Source organism: Ipomoea triloba, chromosome 8 (genome assembly GCF_003576645.1).
Source record: "Ipomoea triloba cultivar NCNSP0323 chromosome 8, ASM357664v1".
NCBI classification, from domain to species: Eukaryota; Viridiplantae; Streptophyta; class Magnoliopsida; order Solanales; family Convolvulaceae; genus Ipomoea; species Ipomoea triloba.
In genome coordinates, this window is record NC_044923.1 from 17,484,049 (window position 1) to 17,493,710 (window position 9,662).

The 9,662-nt window shown below is 32.6% G+C and overlaps 2 non-coding genes across 2 annotated transcripts; both read left to right on the forward strand.

Annotated features, from left to right (window-relative positions):
* Positions 1–297: 297 nt before the first annotated feature.
* TRNAL-UAA lies at positions 298–380 on the forward strand. Its single transcript has one exon. It is a non-coding gene; the product is annotated as a tRNA-Leu (tRNA).
* Positions 381–8,631: 8,251 nt separating this feature from the next.
* TRNAL-UAA lies at positions 8,632–8,714 on the forward strand. The gene has a single exon. It is a non-coding gene; the product is annotated as a tRNA-Leu (tRNA).
* The last annotated feature ends 948 nt before the right edge of the window (positions 8,715–9,662 follow it).

The window sequence follows — 9,662 nt, forward strand, 5'->3', positions numbered from 1 at the left end:
ATATGATATACCTGCAGTTTAGTGTTTATATGCATTAAAATTTAGATTTATCAAATAGATCAAATATTATGAAAAATAGTACAAAATAAATGTTATTAAACATGATGTAATAGTTGATACCATTAATGACACCGTTTTAAACGAAAATCTATGATGCAAAGTATGCCTTGGCCTATGATATAGTTTGGGGCTGCAATTGGAATAAAAGGAAAATAAATAACTTTAAAACAATAAATATGAAAAGTGAAATTTTAACTATTGCGACAAATAATTTAAAATAATAAGATTGATGCACTAGCTAGTTTGCCCGAGAGGTTAAGGGGGAAGACTTAAGATCTTCTGCACATAAGTGCGCGTGGGTTCGAACCCCACAACTAGCACTTTTTTCCAAAGGTTTTCGCCATGCCAGAACCGTCGTGCCAACATGACGACATGGCTGTGTCGAGAGCATGTCAATAGTCAAAAATTCTATTCAAGTCATATTTTTAATCCTTTTGGGGACTTTCCGACCAAAGATTTCAAGAAAATGATCCAAGACACTTTTGATGGTTTCAACCTCTCTTTGGAAGGCATCTTTATATTTTGGGAAGACTTGGAGTCAAGATTTCTTTGTGGATTAAAGGTGTTTAATTTATCTATGTTCTTCAATTCGTTTATTGTTTACTTCATTTCTTTCGTTTTTGCCTCAATGTTTAGAGGTTAAACATGTAGTTCTTGAATTTATTATCAACCATAGTATGAGACCTCAGCTTGTTCTTAATTGTTTTCTTACCATATGTCCATAACACAATTTTTTTCTTTGATCCAATCATGTTCTTTATTGTTCTTGAATTAATATTTACTGTATGTCTTGTTAAATTCATGATTGGTGTATAAATTTTGTGACAAAGATATCCTTTGTATGTGTAGATTTTACATGACTGAAAAGAGTGGATTGCAACCCTAGAGGTAGTATATCATCAATCCTCTTTGTTCAAGTCAAATTGTTCAGTCTTTGAGGATTTTAATTGAGATGAGATTTTGATTAATCAACTTGGACTTGGAAAAAAGATATTAACATAAGTTATGAGGTGTCGAGGTCTTTGGAATATACATTTGTTGTTGGCATGCATTTATTTATTATGATCAATGATATAATCTCCTTGTCATATATATATATATATATATATATATATATATATATATATATGCTAGATAATAATTAAATCAAAGTTGGTGCTAGTACTCGTAGCCCCTAGCGATGTAATTAATACTCGTTACTCAAACTAACTTTTATATTCAGAAACGATAGCTAGGTGTGCATTTCTAATCAGATTTGTTTTGTTGCAATTTAGGTATCAAATTTTTCGCGCTGTTACCAGGGATTCATGATTATAGAAAGTCTTTCGTTTTATTAATCTAGTTATTTTTCTTTTATTTTTATATTTTTTCCTTTAGTCCTTGATACTTGTCTATTCTCTTTCTTTATAGGTATTAAATGGTATATATATGACCTGGGGATGGCGTGATCCTACAGGTCTAGTACCATTTGATCTTGAGATAGAGAGAAGCTAAATGGGGAATTAACTAGTCATGCAAGGGCAAAATAATTTTGCGAGAACGAGCTTGAGACTATTGAGGGACAATAGAGAAGCATGCCCGATTACACCAGGTCATCTTTCGACCTGCAATGGCTACAAACAACTTTCAAAATAGGCCTAACATCATCTAGATAGTCTAGCAGATGGTGCAATTTGATGGTTTGCAAGATGAGGACCCTAATATTCATTTGGACAATTTTCTGGTTATTTGTGATCATTTCAAGATCAATGGGACCTCTGATGATACCATCTGGTTTAGATTATTTCTCTTTTCTCTAAGGGGAAGAGGGAAAGATGAAGCAATGGTTGAGATTATTGCCTAATCAAATCTGATGAGTGTCAAATTGTATTTTACTTTTATGGACGTTTATAAGCTAATTTGGAATTGGATATGCTTTATTTGTGCATAAAATTTTCAAATATGTGATAAATTGTATTAAAGGACTAATTTTGATATTTTTATGATTTGAATAAAAATATGGTCAATTCAAGGGTAATTTGGACAAAATAGAGCAAAAATTGGATGAAAGCCAAATCTCTACTATTACAAGCAACATTGCACTCATAATAGGGCTTGTAATGCTCAAATTCAGAAGATGCATATCTACTATTACGAGTAGCATTACGTTCGTAACTGGGTTTGTAACGAGAAGCATCAGAAAGTCATTTCTGCAGTTACGAACTGCGTTATGCTCGCAACAGGGTGTGTAATGGGAGGCATCCACGCGCCATTTCTGCTACAACGAGTATTGATAAGCCTCCGAGATACCCTTAAATCAAGCTCATATTAGGGTGTTTTGTCACGTCTATAGCATCCTTACATGATGAATTATGCTCATAAATGTTTGAAATTCACTAACCAATACACAAAAGCTACTTTTAGCCTAAAGGAGGTAAAACAGGAGCCCCGGGAGCAAATAGGAGCAAGATTTGAGCTTAAAGAGCGAACCAGGCAAGATCGGAGCCCTAGAGGACCCAACAGGATGGCCACACGCGTGTGAGCGTACGTGGAAATAATCCAGTAGCCTCCCACGCACACTCACACGCGTGTCACTCACACGCGTGTGAGCAGGCGTGGAGACTGCATTGCGCGAATTTTGACTAGGGTTGCTTTTTCGGATACTATTTAAACCCCTTTGATAGATTTTCAGAGGAGGTTCCCAGAAATTTAGTTTTCCTTTCCTTAGTTTTTCCTTTGGAGAACTTTCTCCATTTTTCTTAGTTTTTCATTTCTTAGTTTAGATAAATCTCCATTGTAGAAGACAACAAGCTGGGATTGAAGGATTACTTCACTCTAGGTGATCTCTATTTCATTTATATTATATTTTGTTATCTTGTTCTTGGATTAAATTAGCTTTTGTATTGAATTTCATATCATGAGTGGCTAGTTTAATCTAGGGATTTGGATTGAGTGATTGTATGACGCTAGTGTGATGATCTTATCTCTATTTTGGATCTAAATGCTTAGATTGTTGGATTATCTATTCTTGTCTATTGATTGTTATTTTGATGAGATCTTGTTTGGATTTGGCCAATCTAGATGAGAGATTGAGCTCTTGACTCTTTCATGTCTTTGATTAGAGTTAGGATTTGAAGCTTGACACAATCATAGTTCCTATGGAATTCTTAAGAATAGTAGGATAGTGTGTAGCTTAAGTGTTTGATAAAATTCCTCTTAGAGCTTTGGATGCTTGAAGGCACTCCTTAGTCAAAGAAACCTTAGTACACAAAGGTGGAAAAGGACTAAGACAACACACTCTTGAATAGCCAACATCCTTGCATTATCTATCCATTACCTTAGTCACACCAAGATGCAACATACATGAACACTATCCAATCCCTACCCCTTTTTACTTATTTACAAACTCTTTTACTTTACTACTTTCTTGCACTCAAACCCAACCTTATGAACTCCTTTCACTCACGATCTACCATTCACCACACTCAAATCCCTCGCATGACTCAATCAAGTAAACACCCGAACCTTTGACACACCTCCACGTCCCTCGTTCGAGACCGACACTTGGGGAGTCACTGACTTTCCATTTTAACATAAATATCTTTTGACACCTCAACCCTACGCAAAAACTAGCAATGTCAAGTATGCATTACATGTGTAACCTGGTTCGTAATGAAAAACATCCACGAATCATTTCTATTGTTACGAGGCACATTACACTTGTAAGAATCTACTCTATGCAGTTATCAAAGTTGAAACTTTGATAGCACATGATCTACATTTCTTAGGATGAACTAAAAATGTTTAAAATTGCATGATATTTTGACCAATCGAACTGAGTTGCCTTAAAGATTTTGCAGTTTCTTGGTACATTATTACTGAATACTATATATTTGCCTTTTCCCCATTTTGTTGCATGGTTGAGCTTAATGTTTCTGTTTTTCTTGATTTTGGGCTTGGTTTCGGTTTGCTCTCTTATGGGTATTGTTTATCCATGGCTAACACTATACTTTGATGGCGTAGTTTGTTTAAATAAATGTTTGTGCTTAATTTTGTTCTTCCTATTTTGTAGGTTGATTTAACTTCTCTCTTATTTGCTTGTGTAAAGATTGAGACTTTCATGTCTTTTTTTTTTTTTTAGCTATTTTCATGATTCATTCACATTTCATCCTTCTTGTGCCCCCCATAGATACTTTGAGTTATTTTTCCAAAAAATTGTGTGTTTTTGGTCGGGCATGAATTTGATTCTCTATGTTTAGCAAATATAGGGGGTGATAAACTCAAACTACAAGTGACTTGATTGATCAACCAGTTAGCAAATTAGGTTTATTTGGGCATTGTGTTTGAAATGGAAGCATGATTATCATGGTTTGAATCAAGCACATTTAGTGAATCATGTGTTCTTGTTCTAAATAAAAAATGGAGGATGGTTGCAATGTTTGGTGCTGGGATGAGTTAATATCGGATGTTCTTGGGTTGATATTCAAGAATCTGCCGCTTTAAGATGTGCTTATAGTTGTCATCCCAGGGGTTTGCAAGTCGTGGCAAAAGAGCTGTGAGGTTTGCATGTCGTGGCAAAAGAGCTGGGTTGGTGTCTCTAGTAAAGAAACTTTTGAATAATTGCAGACAAGTGAGTATACTTATGTCTTCATGTTCTTTTGTTTTTTTTTAAACAAATTATTATTACTGAAGACCATCATAATTGATTAGTTCTCTAGAATTAATCAATTATGATAGTCTTCAGTAATAATACTTTGTTAAAAAACCAAAAGGACATGAAGACATTAGTATACTCACTTGTCTGCTTTTAATTCAAACGTTTCTTTACTAGCTAGAGACACCATCACAGCTCTTTTGCTAGGACTTGCAAACTCAGCACAATTCTTTTGCCAGGACTTGCAAACCCTTGGAATGACAATAAGCACATCCTGAAGTGATAGATTCTTGAATATCAACCCAAGAGCATCCGATATTAAATCATCCCAACACCGAACATTGCAACCAACTTCCATTTTAGCTTCTAACTCTTTGCCTCACAGAGAGAGAAACATTTAGAACAAGAACACATGATTCACTAAATGTGCTTGATTCAAACCATGATATGTCATGCTTCCATTTCAAACACAATGCCCAAATAAACTTAATTTGTTAATTGGTTGATCAATCAAATCACTTATAAGCTGAATTTATCACCCCTTCACTATCTTTGCTAAACATAGAGAATCAAATTCATGCCTAGGCAAAAACACACAATTTTGTAAAAAAAAAAAAAAAAAAAGAACTCAGAGCATTTATGAAAGGCACAAAAAGGATGAAATGTGAATGAATCATGAAAATAACACAAAAAGAAATGAAAGTCTCCATCTTTACACAAACAAATAAGAGAGAAGTTAAATACCCACAAAATGGGATGAACAAAAGCACAAACATTTACTTTTAAAAACTGTGCCACCAAAGCATAGTGTTAGCCATGTATCATAAATACCCATAAGATAGCAAATTGAAACCAAACCAAAAAATCAAGCAAAGCAGAAACATTAAGCTCAATCTTGCAACAAAAATGGGAAAAAAAGGAAAAGATATAATATTCAATAATATTGTACCATGAAATTGCAAAATATTTAAGGCAACTCAGTTCAATTGGTAAAAATATCCTGCAATTTTAGGCATTTTTAGTTTATCCCAAGAAATGCAGAACAAGAGCTTTCAAAGTTTCAGCTTTAATAACTTCACGGAATAGATTCATAGAAACCACTGTCAGAGAAAAACAAAAACAAATTTTTTTTTTTAAAAGAAGAAATTACCTAGCCCGAATATTATTCCCCCTCCCTACTGTATTTCTTCATAGATTTGAATCCTTATATAGAAATTTTGAAATTTCAGAAAATTCTCCTTTAAGAGAGAAAAAATTTCCAATGAGTGGTGGAGAAGATATATCTGAGATTTATTCATTTATTTATTAAAAAAATCAAAATAAAAGAAAAGAAGGTATTACATTTTGAGCCTTTAAGCCTTTGATCCCGTCAGAGTTTAATTTTTCCTCGTTGACGTCATCCCCAGCCGCAACAGACTTTCTCCTCACCGACCCTTATATAGAAATCTTGAAATTTCAGAAAAATCTCCTTTTAAGAGAGAAAAAAAATCTCAAATGAGTGGTGGAGAAGATAGATCTGAAGGCGAAGAAGATAGATCTGAGATTTATGTATTTATTTATTAAAAAAAGTAAAATAAAAGAAAAGAAGACGTTACCTTTGAGCCTTTGACCCCGTCGGAGTTTCTCCTCGTTGTTGCTGTCATCCCCAGCCGCAACGGACTTTCTCCTCGCCGATCTTTATATAGAAATCTTGAAATTTCAGAAAAATCTCCTTTAAGAGAGAAAAACAATCTCAAATGAGTGGTGGAGGAGATAGATTTGAAGGTGAAGAAAACAGATCAGAGATTTATTTATTTTTTTTAAAAGCAAAATAAAATAAAAGAAGACGTTACCTTTGAGCCTTGGATCCCGTTGGAGTTTCTCCTCGCCGTTGCTGTAATCCCAAGCTGCAACGAACATTCTCCTCACCGATCCTTATATAAAAATCTTGAAATTTCAGAAAAATCTCCTTTAAGAGAGAAAAAAATCTCAAAAGAGTGGTGGAGAAGATAGATCTGAAGGCGGATATGATAGATCTGAGATTTATTTTAAGAAAAATAAAAGAAAAATAAAAGAGAAGAAGACGTTACCTTTGAGCCTTTGGTCCCGTCGAAGTTTCTCCTCGCCGTTTCTCTCATCCCTAGTAGTGACGGACTTTCTCTTCGCCGTTATCATTGTCTAGAGAAGTCTAGAGAAGAATGAAGAGGCTAGTGCAATTATTTACTTATTTGCTTTATTTATTTAATTTATTTATCTGTACCTGCTCCGTAACTAATCCAGATAAATAATCTTGGTAAAATAAGTAGGAACTTTAGGCTTATCTTGTGCATTCAAGATCCACGATACAATTTCATGTATATATATATATATATATATAGTATAGAATTGACCCTATTACATTGTAATATCTGCTCACCTATACTTTCTTAATCTGTTGAAGCACAAAGAGTCATTATCGCCTCCACTAAAGCTCTATCTCATGACCTCCCATATGGAAGAGTCTCTACATGCTATCTAAGCACAAGGTGCTTGGAAAAAATGGAAAAAAAATTGAAAAATTGTATTGGGTCCTTACCCAACCACGGAGTAATTTTTTAAGGTAATTTGACTGTAAGCATATTCCTTGTACATACTATTGATGTTCTTTTTTCTTTCTTTCTTTTTATTTTTTGGGTGAAAAAATAATGTAAATAGCATATTGTCACGAAAAGGTGTATATGAGAAGTGAAGTCGTTGCAATTAGGGATGCCAATTCAACCCGCCCCGACGGGGAAAATCGATGATTATTATGCGTACTTATACTTGGACTTTGGACTTTGAAACAACTTAAAGTGTTTGAACATTTTATGATTATGTATTTTTGTTTGAAAGTTGAAACTTTGAATATTTGTAGTAAGTTTAGAGTTTGGATATTTTAATTTTATTAATATATATATTTTTTGAATTTGGAATTTGTTTAACGATTCAAGGTTTAGTTTTTGTTTTTTTTTTCTTCATAATATAAATTTCTTTTTTAAATTGACATAATTCAAAAAATTTCTCGCGGGGATTCCCTGTCCTCGAAAAATCCCTACGGGAACGGGGACCCCATTCCTCGCCGCGCTACATTGCCCTCCCTAGTTCCGATTCAATATTTATATCAAGGATTATGGTGCACATAGCAACATGTATTCAATAAATCCCTATTTTTAATTTTTTAAATTTAAATTTATTTCTCTTTTTCTTTTGGTAGAAATAAAATAAATTTATAAAAAAAAATATCATTAAAAAAATTATAATGAGGATCTTTTAAAGGAGATTCATATTAACTTTTTTTTTTTAAAAAAAATAATTCTAAAAATACATAAGAGTCACTACTTTAATGTGATGTTTCTATATGTAAAGTAAGCTTTTTTTTAATGAATATATAGAAAGAATATTACGAACCTAACCTGTTACAAAGTGAATGAAATAGATATGATATACCATCAATTTAGTATTTATGTACATTGATGTTTAGATTTGTGATCACATAGAACAATATTATGAACATAGTACATAATTAATGTTATTAAACATAATATGTTTGTAGTATAATATTTATGGATTTTAAGTTTTTTTTTTTTAATAAACAGGCACATAGAAGAAATATTATATATCTACTACATAGTGGATATAAATAAATATGATATACTTGCAGTTTAGTGTTTATATGCTTTAAAATTTAGATTTAACAAATAGATCAAATATTATGAAAAATAGTACAAAATAAATGTTATTAAACATGATGTATTAGTTGATACCATTAATGACGCCGTTTTAAACCAAGATCTATAATGCAAAGTATGCCTTGGCCTATGATATAATTTGCGGCTGCAATTGGAATAAAACGAAAATAAATAACTTTAAAACAATAAATATGAAAAGTGAAACTTCAACTATTGCGACAAATAATTTAAAATAATAAGATTAATGCATCAGCTAGTTTGCTCGAGAGGTTAAGGGGGAAGACTTAAGATCTTTTGCACATAAGTGCGCGTGGGTTCAAACCCCACAGCTAGCATATTTATATTTTTAGAGATTTGCGATAAATTAAGGTGAAAATTTGTTACCGCTCATTTTTTTTTCAAAGGTTTTCGCCAGGATAGGAACACCGTCGTGCCAACGCGTTGTGTCGCCTAGCGTGGTAGGCTTTGACATTTACATCGACATGACGACATGGCTGTGTCGAGAGCATGTCAATAGTCAAAAATTCTATTTAAGTCGTATTTTAATCCTTTTGGGGACTTTCCGACCAAAGATTTCAAGAAAATGATCCAAGACACTTTTGATGGTTTCAACCACTCTTTGGAAGACATCTCTATATTTTGGGAAGACTTGGAGTCAAGATTTCTTTGTGGATTAAAGGTGTTTAATTTATCTATGTTCTTCAATTCGTTTATTGTTTACTTCATTTCTTTTGTTTTTGCCTAAATGTTTCGAGGCTAAACATGTAGTTCTTGAATTTATGATCAACCATAGTATGAAACCTTAGCTTGTTCTTAATTGTTTTCTTACCATGACACAATTTTTTTTCTTTGATCCAATTGTGTTCTTTATCATTCTTGAATTAATAATTACTATGTCTTGTTAAATTCATGATTGATGTATAAATTTTGTGACCAAGATATCTTTTGTATGTGTTGATTCCACATGATTGAAAAGAGTGGATTACAACCCAGCCTAGAGGTAGTATGTCATCAATCCTCTTTGTTCAAGTCAAATTGTTAAGTCTTTGAGGTTTTTAATTGAGATGGGATTTTGATTAATCAACTTGGACTTGGAAAAAAGATATTAACATAAATTAGGAGGTGTCGCGATCTTTAGAATATACATTTGTTTTTGGCATGCATTTATTTATTATGATCAATGATATAATCTCCTTGTCATATATATATATATATATATATATATATATATATATATATATATATATATATATATATATATATATATATATATATATATATAT